Below are 12,500 nucleotides of genomic sequence, written 5' to 3'. Positions count from 1 at the left end.
CGCTCCTACTTGCTAAGTATCTCCTCATTGTACCCTTCCTTCCTCGAACCTTTTAATGGCTGACCTTCTACGACCTTTCCAGGTACATGGCAGGATTAGCAGCATTCCTAAGCCGAGGATAATAGATGAACCAATTAAGAAGAAACTATCAAAACACAACCACCGACAGCACTGTTTGCCATATAAATACAAGTTCCAATGGACCCCTCTTTGCTAGTGTATCTTACTACATCTATCTGCCAAGAAGTCTGTCTGTCCAGGGGCTCTGATCGAGCCCCCCTAGATTTCCCTCTGATGCAGTCACAACCTTACCCTCTGTGCGCTAATGCCTCTGTAGATTGCCAGCGCCCTTTGCTTCATCTACTCCCTCTATAGTATGGGACAGTACTCAATGCAGCTTCCACTGACGCCCTGCTACAGGAACCCAACTCTGATTGCCTTCACGTCTTGTCCACAGAACTAAGGTAATGTGATTGGAAGTTGATTGTCCAGCCTCACCATTTTACCCTTATCCTGTTTTACTACCTGTTTTCCTGTTTCCATAGCCTACCTCTTTGCGGTTCTCCCTCAGAGACTCATGTGATTTTGAATGTGGTGCTTTGATATTCGATATTTGGAATACTAATGTTAACTCTAACTTCATTTTGATTACAAGTGCCAATATACAGTAAAAGAGTGAAATGAGTGCCTTGCTATTTGCATACATATTCTAAGATAAGTGCCGTTCCATTCCCTTCATGTATTTCAACATCCCTGCTCTTGCAGATCCTTGTTTCGAGTACCTTTTGCGTGGAATTACCTGTAGGTCAATGGTGCCATCATCCTGCAAACTACAGGTGCCATATCCCGTCAAGATATCTGGAAAACCCAGTGTGCTCCCGCCTCGATTACTGTACCCTATCCTATACACTCTAGGATCCTCCCTCATCTTTGCAGCATATCGTAGCCTAAGAAGGCATAGTGATAACGCTTGCACATGTTGTGGTACTTTGCTTAGTGATTTGTGAATCTAGTCAAGTAATTTGAATAGTGCCACAGAGCTCCATTGATAGCTCCAGTAAATATTTTCTCTTCTGATTACTTAGTGAATTATAATTTAAGTGGACATTCTAAGTTTGCCTTAAACCCTTAACTTTATGGTAATTTGAGTATAATCAGCATTTCATATTCTGTTCACTCTTTCGTAAGTCAGTTGCAGTTATCTAGGTCATAATTAGAGACATCTTTTCTCTTGTGTGAATGTGACTATATATATATATATATATATATATATATATATATATATATATATATATATATATATATATATATATATATATATATATATATATATATATATATATATATATATATATATACACACACACACACACACACACACACACACACACACACACATATATATATATATATATATATATATATATATATATATATATATATATATATATATATATATATATATATATATATATATATATATATATATATACATACACACACACACACACACACACACACACACACACACACACACATATATATATATATATATATATATATATATATATATATATATATATATATATATATATATATATATATATATATATATATATATATATATATATATATATATATATATATATATATATATATCACGATGCGTATCAAGTACCTGGTTATTACACAACTAATCTCAAAATTCAAGAATATACCTCACTTCAGCCAGATACCTGAACTCTCATAACATTAATTATTACGACTGAGTACTCTAAAGGTAACAGTGATCCCTTAAGAAAAACTTATTTATTACTTGAAAAATCAAACTAAGTCTATCAGAATATGTGTGAGGTATCAAAAATTAAGCTAGAAATATTCTAGAGTAGAAGGGCATCACTCCATCAAAAACTCTAACTGTTTCCCTGGTCTTAATTCACTTTAGCAAAACTAAAGAACAAAACATGTTTATCACTTTGCCTTATGCACACACAATCAATCCTATTCACTGATGATCAATAAATGAAACACTTTAAAAAAAAAAAAAAAATTTAAATACAAAAATTTATTTTTAAATTCAATGTTTATAACTAGAATTCACAATTAATTAGAATTCACAATCTGAAAAATTTATTATTACTTGAAAATAACACAACACTCAATTAATTCTTGAATTAAATTATGAAACAAAACTAATTCACAAAAACTTTATCAGGAATTTAAATTAATCAAGCAAATTTAAACTATCAAGAATTACTCAAGATTAAAAAAGAAAATCTTAACACATGAGATATCAAAATCAAATATGCAATGTTAAATTACCTATGCAATGTTAAATTACCAAGAAATATTTAAAATGCTTTGTAAATAAATGTTACATCACAAATATAACAAATGTGAAAATATAAAGAGATTGTCAATAGAAAAACACACAAAAATACACATAAGGTTTATCAATAATGATTTCACTTGTTCAAAATTTCCTAACTTATCATACCATGGTATTAATAAGTAAAATTCACGTTACTTTACACAACTTGTGAAAACTTTGTAAATCACTTGCTGCAGCTGCGTTACACAAACACACTTTTACCAGGCCGTTGAACTAAATAACTTTGCTAAATTCAGATCTCAAAAGTTAATGTTAATATGTGACCACAATACACTACGTTAAAATAATCTCTTTCTAAGAACGAGAGAGAGAGAGAGAGAGAGATGGAACCAAATCGACTGGTCTCAGATATCAGAATGAAATAGATTTTAGGATTCCAGTAATACGTGAACCAATTACATGATGTCATTAAAGCATTTTGGGTACGAGATACAAAAGGGAAGTTCTATAAGCAGGGAGGTGACGTCATTAAAGCGTTTTGGGTGCGATATACAATGGAGAAGCTTCTAGAAGGAAAATGATGTCATCCCAGCAAAACGTTTTGAACGCATCTTACAAAACATGACGTAACTGATCAGGACACATATTCTTTCTCTCAAAGTGGCGTACGTGGCTTGAACAATGCATGTAACAACATGAAATCACTCGTCTCGAGCCCGTATGGGACGAATCGGCGTTTGTTTTCAAAACTTGTCATCACTACCCCAAAACAAAACGCTCGCTCTTTTCTGAACTAATGACAATTGAAATGAAACAAGCCCTTCCTGGACACACACACACACACTTGTTCAAATACTACGCTTTTACCAAGAAAGATATTCGTTCTAAATTACGTTACTATTAAAATTATAATAACAATTCTAAATTACGCTATCAAGTTAATTAATCATTAGTTCTTTTGAGATCTGATGCCAAACTAAATATGATACTTCAACAACCACTATCATTACACATAACACATGAAAAAAGTAAATATGTCAAAATTATAAGAGGATATACGTATTACAAAGGCAACATCATGAATATATATATATATATATATATATATATATATATATATATATATATATATATATATATATATATATATATATATATATATATATATATATATATATATATATATATATATATATATATATATATAAATCTTACATGCAAGGAAAGTGAAACAACTATTCCACTTTCCTTCAGGGCATGTGCCTTTATTATGTAAAGGAGATCTTATCTTTCTGTTTTGTATGATTTTTAGTCTTACGCTTCTTACCTTGGTTTCTTCTAAATATGTCCCTCAGCCTCGCTTCACCGATGATGCACTATCTTCTTTATTTTAATTAATTTAAGTATTACTATCTCTCAGAAAGGCATATCGAGACGAGATCGGTAATTTCTTCACTTTAATTAGTACTTACTATTAAGGATCAGTACAAAATTAACAAGTTACAATGATAGAAACGAATCACTCTGGAGCTGTAAACTGGCTCAGTCATTATGGGGAACACTGAAGTGAGGGGAGATATACTCTCCCTTGAAGGACAAATTTCTGATCTCCCGTCTCCTGGCGTTCTCCAGCCTGTTGAACCCCTGAGTTTCTTGTTATCTGCAATCTCCACCTCCTTCTAGCCTTATTGGAAGGATTAATCAGCAAGGCCTCCCCTTCAAGTACCTGATTGGAAGGACTGTAGTGGGTGTGATTCAAATCTCTCCTTAGAGGACTTGATTGGAGGTGATCTTAGGAGGGTGTGTGAAAGACCCCTCCCTAGTATGTTTGATTGGAGGTTGTAGAAGTACATCACTTTATCCAGCCCCCAAATTCCTGGAATTTCCATGAAAGCACCTCCCTGAGAAGGCGGGTTTATAGAACCAGCTGCTATAAGCATTTAGGCTGTGATGACTCATGAATTGGTTAGCTTAATCACGAGGCCATTATTTCTCACTTTTCCGACTGTTTTTATGGCTTCAACACGATACACTGCTTATGGTTCATGCAAACATCCTGCCTCGATCAGCGTATTGGAATCACGATAACAACAACAGCTTTTGGGCATTATCACTGTGTTCTTTGCCACTCTCTTTATTCTTACTTCTCTCTCCTTCTCTCTCCTAACTTTTTCTCTTTTCTATCTAATTTCCCTATCTATTCTACACCACACCATCACTCGGTCATGCTACCTCACACTGCCCTCAGTGTGACAAAAAGAATACAGTTCAATGGATGATTGCAAAATCACACAAATAAAACAAAGTATTTATATGATTGCCCATCAAGTAATTTCTCAAAAAAATTATTGAAATTGCACAAACTGTGTCAATGTACTAATGCAAAAAAAATCAATTAAGAATATATGGAAGAAAACTCACATATTATATCATGAATCAAAAGAGATACATATACATACATATACATATATAATGAATTATTATACTGTAAAAATGGTTAATTGTTGTAACACATAATGCAAATAATAATATACAAAGAATTTAGTAGTAAATCATGTCTATAAGATCATTTTACTCTCCATTGGCCCGTTTTATTTCTGTTATAATCCTCTCAATATTTGAAATTACCACACGTTTGACCAAAATTGCAAACACTAGTATTACAATAATGATTATGACCAAATTGAATAGAGACAGAATTGGTGAAACATTTTCTTTGTAATAGAAAAATTCATCTACTAAATTCAACTCATTTATTTGTTTTAACTCTAACTGAGACAGAGTAGTTCATGTATGGGGCATTTTTATGGATTGTTATTTCTGTGAAGACATGAGGTTCATAATATAATTTATTAGGAATAGCTAACTTGCATGTCTAATCCAAAGCATGGACATTATTGAAATTAATTTCAGTACTTATATTATGGCAATTAATAGTTGCTGTTACAGAATTCAGTGAAAATACAAAAACAGACTGTTCTACTAGGATGGAAACAAAATCATGTTTGGATAACTGTGTACACAGTACTGTCTCTTGATTTTTGTTTTCAATTATTTCTTGAACACAAGGATAGGCATTAGTAGTTTCGTAAAGGTTGTCAAGGTTGCAAATATACTCCTTATCTTTCAAAAGTGTACAATCTCTTAAATTGAACATCAGTAATAAATGACATCATTAGCCCATGTTCTTCTAATGCAAAATTGATGGTTGACATTTGAGATAATTATGTTTTCCTTTATCAACATGGGAAAAGGGTGCATGGACATCAGTACATCTCCCTCTTTTTGATTAAAAGGTAATACTAGGATAATCTTATTTTTAACTACCTTGGTGATTATCAAATTATAATAGACCATTATATCCTTTACCATAGGGGTATAATGTCCTTCTATCAAAAAATCATTAATTATGCCCTCTAACTCCCTTGGGTTAATTAATGTTGGACTTAATATTCCTTAATAGGCTAACAAAATGGCATTTAACAGATCTCTATGGTCTTGCAATACAGTTCTAACATTGTTCATAAAGGTATTTAAATGTTGTTCATCTGTTATTATCTTAATCTCTTTGGTAATATTGCTCTTCACTGCATTAATGAACACTTTTATTTTTTTCAGTTCTTCACTGTTTAAGTTTTGAGAGCTTATAATCTTATTTAACACAATGCCCCTTGTTGCTGCCCATTTCTCCAGTCTCTCAGGGGCGTGGGATCGGATCCCACCACTGCCACCATTTTTGTAAAGGAGATATTCTTCTCCTCTTTCTGTTTTGTATGATTTTTAGTCTTTCACTTCTTACCTTGGTTTCTTCTAAATATGTCCCTCAGCCTCGCTTCACCGATGATGCGCTATCTTCTTTATTTTAATTGATTTAAGTATTGATATCTCTCAGAAAGGCGTATAGAGACGAGATCGGTAATTTCTTCACTTTATTTAGTACTTAGTATTAAGGATCAGTACAAAATTAACAAGTTACAATGATAGAAACGAATCACTCTGGAGCTGTAAACTGGCTCAGTCTTTATGGGGAACACTGAAGCGAGGGGAGACGTACTCTCCCTTGAAGGACACAGTTATAATCTACGGTCTCCTTGCGTTCTCCAGCCTGTTGAACCCCTGAGTTTCTTGTTATCTGCAATCTCCACCTCCTTATGGTTCATGCAAACATCCTGTCTCTATCAGCGTATTGGAATCACGATAACAACAACAGCTTTTGGGCGTTATCACTGTGTTCTTTGCCTCTCTTTATTCTTAGTTCTCTCTCTTTCTCTCTCCTAACTTTTTCTCTTTTCTATCTAATTTCCCTATCTATTCTACACCACAACAATTATACGTTTATCACGTACCATATCTTCGTGATTCAGATATATATATATATATATATATATATATATATATATATATATATATATATATATATATATAATATATGTGTGTGTGTATGTATATATATATATATATATATATATATATATATATATATATATATATATATATATATATATATATATATATATATATATATATATATATATATATATATGTGTGTGTGTGTGTGTGTGTGTGTGTATGTGTGTGTGCGTTTGTGTATGTATTAATCGATGAGTTAGGTTATCCAATGCATAAATCACTAATTTTATAATGCCAAAGTTAAAAGATATACTGAAAATATTTACGTTCATTATAGGAGTACTAGGCCTGGTATTAAAAAAAAATAGGGTTATGTTCTGTACGTAAAGAAACTTTCTAGCTATCTTATGAGGTAGTTAAAAATATATATGAGAACAAAAAATCTGGAAAATCCGTAAAATTAGAGATGTAATTCAGAAGATAATCTTTCAACTTTGACAGATCATTTAGGTTTTCGTCAGTTGCAAAAATTTTTCGCCTCATAAATAACTCTAATACAAAGAATGTTTTATCCTCCGTAAAAAGTCACCCAATATGATTATCCGGAATTCACCCGACAGGTCATAATGATTCATGATATCTGTATAATCTAGTAGAACATCTTTTCATGTAATATATGTATATATATATGTATATATATATATATATATATATATATATATATATATATATATATATATATATATATATATATATATATATATATATATATATATATATATACATATACATATATACAGTATATATGTATTACTTATTATTAAATTTTATTTTAATTGGCAGCTCTATGGTCTACCTTTCTCTAATTTCTTTTTCTTCAAGGTTCCACACAGCAGGTAATCTAACATATCTCCCCAAATACTGTTTCCATATCTATAAAAATAGAGAGGAGGTATGTGGTTCTCCATGTCAAATCTTGGTCCCTTTTAACAACACAGTGTCATTTCTTTCATTCCTTATCTCGGTGCTTTTTAAACACCTAATGTCTACAAGATCTCATCACTCTTTTGGTCTTAGACAATAAAATACCTTCAGCTTTTTAGTTAATACCCATAGCACCTAAATTTACCTAAATAATTGTTATAACTTTTAACAAAAATATATACCTATTCATGTATCTTAGACTCACTATCCATATCCCGCATGCTTGTGTCATACTCATTATTACCATAAAGATTGATCAGAAGCACCAGGATTACTGCTGTCCGTAGTCCTTGAACTTTAGTAACATCTTGATTCATTAATGGCTTTTGTAAAATGAAAAAAAGTTAGTTTCTGACATCAGTATACTTCGAGCCCATTAGCTCTGAAACATGCCGGAATGCAAATAAGGTTTGCTCTATTACCTCAAAGGTAGATCAGTCACAAAAATATAGACAGGGTAGGACAACTTGCAATTAACTGCACGCTAGAAGGATGTATTAATAGAAAAAGGGAGAAACTCGGCTTATATTCTTTAATAGACCTTGTATATAGCAATGACCTCACGTTGGGAACTGAGCCCTTAAACTCCTAGGAAGAATTGTCTGTCAAAATGTTTCCTGTTTGGTGCCAATTTCCATAAAAGTATCATTCCTCGTGTGCAGCTCCATCAAATCCTAATCTTTCCCTCAAAAGTCTGCAATGAGGCTTCATGTCATCCAGTTTAAATTTCCCACCATGAAGCTCAGTGCTGTCAGGGCACGTCCCATTGTGGACTTCTGGCATTACTGAAGTGTGTTTGTAGCGTCCCTTCGTCCCAAACCTATATCCACTTTTTAGCCTATTACTTAACCTCCATTTCCTCTCACTTTCTTCAATCTTTCTGTCACACACTTCTGACTCTTAATCTTAGTGCAACCGGGGAGCTTTCTCCCATTTCCACCTTTAGATCCTTTTAATTTATCTGTTTTCTTTTCTGGATCTCTTTATACTGCTGTCCAACCAATCCCACTCCCTCTTTGGTTTGTCGTAAGCGCTGAATGGCCGAAAGTACGCCAGTACTTGGTTTGACCGACTGAATTTCATAACTCAATCAACTCTACAATTCAGGAGTCGCATAACTCTCCTTCAAAGGCCAAGAGTAAACTACTGCGGATTTTGGAGAAAAAATAAGATACTCACGCCATAGCTGACTTTGACAAGGAAGCTCAATGCCCGAGTGAGTTAGAGGCAAGGTTTGTGGTTAGGCATGGGTGGAATAATGAGGGCAATGAAGACCAACTATTTTTTTTTATATAGTAGATAGGCCATAATGTCAAACTACCTCTCAAGTAAGAAATTGAAAAACAATGTTTCATTGTTTTTGTCTGGGACTCTATTTGAAGTCCTCCAGGTTTGTGTTGTGAAATATTAACGTTATCTATTTAGCCAATTACTTCCTGAACTGTCATTTATGTCCAATACAGAAAGTCGAAACATGATTTTTATTCTGACTGACAGACAAGTATTTGAATGTTTCAGTTATCAATGAATGACAGTCATTTCGAACAATCCAATTTTTCCATCCAAATACCATTCATCAACGCTATTTTCAATATGGATTTGTACAAAAATAAATTTTCCTTTAGTGTTTTTGTATATTTTTAGCCAGAAAAGATGGGATACGGGTGATCCCGAAACGCGGCTATTAATAAATATGCCAATGATGAGCTGACTGTTCTTCCTATCCAAACATCCTACTATGAGATTATCTGGCTTAGCCTCCTGAAATAAGAAATAAGAATATATATATATATATATATATATATATATATATTATATATATATATATATATATATATATATATATATATATATATATATATATATATATATATATATATATATATATATATATATATAAGAATGTGCTGAATGCTGCTGCTTTCTCAAGAAACGGTGATTAGTATTTAATTATAGAAAAGTGCCTTTTTTGGGCATTCTATATTATATATAAATTGGTTTTCATCCTTAAAATGTTTTTGAAAGATTTGGTAAAAAAGAGGATTATTTAGGAGAAAGAAACGACCCTGTATATTATTAAACAAACATAGAAAGCAAGAAGAAAATGGCTCCAATCCTGGTTTTTGGCCAGAAGCTGACTGTATCACGTAGGTGATGGTCATATTTTGAATTTGGGTTTTTTTTCTTATGAAAAATTTGTGTATTGTCATGAGCAGATGTGAATGCCCATTATCAATCTCTACCTCTGTAAATGTTTCTAATTTTACTCTTCATCATTTTTTTTTTTTTTGTATTTGGTCTCTTACTTTTACCACTAATTATTTTCGAAACACCTGGTTTTAAAATTTTACAAAAAGGATGCCATTAAGAGAGAGAGAGAGAGAGAGAGAAGAGAGAGAGAGAGAGAGAGAGAGAGGAAAACCATATACCAATAAAAAATTTTGAATGCTGGTAAACATTACTTCCATTATCTAATTTTCGTAGCCTCTTTTTCAGATAAAATTACAATTTCATTCAGACGAAAAACAGGAATATTTATCTAAACAAGTTCATCTTTTGTATGGCACCCAGTGCCGACATTGCTCTCGAAGGAGGTTTATTTGATCTAACAACAAAAGTGTGCTCTTACATCAGAATGATTTTGATATTGTATTGACTTTCACGTGTGAATAATTGGACTTTTCTCGGGAGACCCACTAACGGAAGTTTATAATTGAGTGCAATACATTCAAAGGGTGATGAATTGAAGGAAACAAATTGCATCCACTGCCCCCATGTAGGCGATATACACAAAAAGCCAAATCTTAACAAGAAGGATATTTTATGAAAGTTTTAGTTGATTCTTACATTCAGACATGCTCAACATCGGCTTGTAAGTGAGTACCAAAGATAAACCACATTTTTTTTATTACATCTCAGCCCCTGAACTATGCGACTCCTGTCCCTCAGGATTCCTCATTAACAACAGAGTGAAATTGGGATTTTCCGCTACAGAACAGCGCAAAAGTCATCCATAATTTTTCTAGCAAATGATTAGCATACAAATATTACCTGATAAAATTTTACAGTTTTGAAGCTGATAACAAAAATCATTAATACGAGCACATAGGAATATTCAGAATAATTATGGTGAAGGACAGACAGACAGACAGGAAGCAATTTGTTAGAGATAAAGGTTTACTTACCGAGCTTATTAACGATCAGAAATACATCTAATATAGTAAATCACATTGAAGAACAGTAAATTTTACAATTGAAATTTGTTTCGTCAAAATCCAAGGCTTACTTGTTAATCTCGTTTTAGAGTTTATCAAGAACAACAATATATTTAGAAATCCAGGTATTTAGGGCACTTCAGTCGTTATTGAAACTTGAATGAAGAGATGGCTATATAACGGATGAACATACGTAATACTATGATTAATTCATTCGAAAACAAAACGATTCCCGAGATCAGTCAAAGATGGGAAGGACCAAACTAGGCTCGTTTCCTAAAATAAAAGAAAAAGAAAATGTGCTTGCGTTGACCTAAGTTGTAAATAATGACCTTTTCTCATTAATTGGCTGCGATGGCTCATAAGCAGGAGGAATGGGGAATCAACAAGTGCTGAAGCTACAAAGTCAGCTGGGAAAGTGTGTTATTCTGAAATTCGTATGAAGTTATATGCAAGTATATGTGTGCGGATTTGCGTCTGATTACGCAAATAGCTGGCTGGAGTTAGAAGTCCAATATCGCTTTGCTTTACCACGAACCTTGTTGCAATCCTGCGAGTTACATTTGACATGATCCCAACCTCGCTCTGCACTAAGCAGCAACATCAAAGGCGGAGTAGAAACGATTTAGTGTAATTTCCATGTGTGCTTTAGTTAAATTAAGGGCTGGTACTAAAAAAAAAAAAACACTCTATCCTAATAATTATTTATATCAATGCATATGCATGATGACGAAAAAAGAAAATAAGTACATCGTGAATTATGTTAAATTGCAAATTTTATTTCACTTAAGATTAATTATATGAAAAATGTTGCCTTTAATAAAGGAAAATAAAAGACGAGGGATTATTAAAAAAATTGCATATGAAAACGACAAAACATTAGTGAAAATTAATGATGCTTGCAGAACTGAAACGAATGTATATGTGGTGTCAAATCAATATGCTGTTGAATATGGACCTGGAAAATAGTTATTAAATCACAGAACAAGGGTTAGAGAAACTGGTGTTCTTGTTTGAAAACTACAATAGATGTGATGTGAAGACGTTGTAATGAAGTCAGCAAAATAGGATATACTGAACGCCCTTATCACCATCATCGCCTCCAACACCGTGAACGCACATGGACTATTCTGACTTCCAAATAAAAGATGATAATATAATTTCCAAACAATTGTTTTAACTACCGAAGTGGTAATACGGTAAAGATGAGTAGTATTATGAAAAAAATATGTTTCTCCTTTTCTTTTTTACTTTAAAGTCTACTGGCTTTTATACAGTGATAAGCAAAATATTGAATATTTACATAATTCAAAGGATTAAACTCTAAGAATATCATTTATTAACTGTAGTTTACACGTAAAGTAAATCCATTGCAGTAACTAAACAAATAATGATATACTAATAAATGTGTTTAATGTTGGTCTAATATATAAAGAAAATAGAATATGCAAAATATATATTTCCAGCTCTGTGGAAGTAAGGAAACCTGAGCGCCACAGGTATGGTGAAGATACGTTTCTGTTTTCCAGTATTCGTGAATATTAGATGCAAAATCAAGCAGTGCAACAATCTGACAGACTTCTTTCGCGAAGTATTTTTAACTATGTACATTGTGCTTC

This window comes from Macrobrachium rosenbergii, chromosome 41, assembly GCF_040412425.1.
Source record: "Macrobrachium rosenbergii isolate ZJJX-2024 chromosome 41, ASM4041242v1, whole genome shotgun sequence".
NCBI classification, from domain to species: Eukaryota; Metazoa; Arthropoda; class Malacostraca; order Decapoda; family Palaemonidae; genus Macrobrachium; species Macrobrachium rosenbergii.
This window is presented reverse-complemented; position numbering follows the sequence as displayed.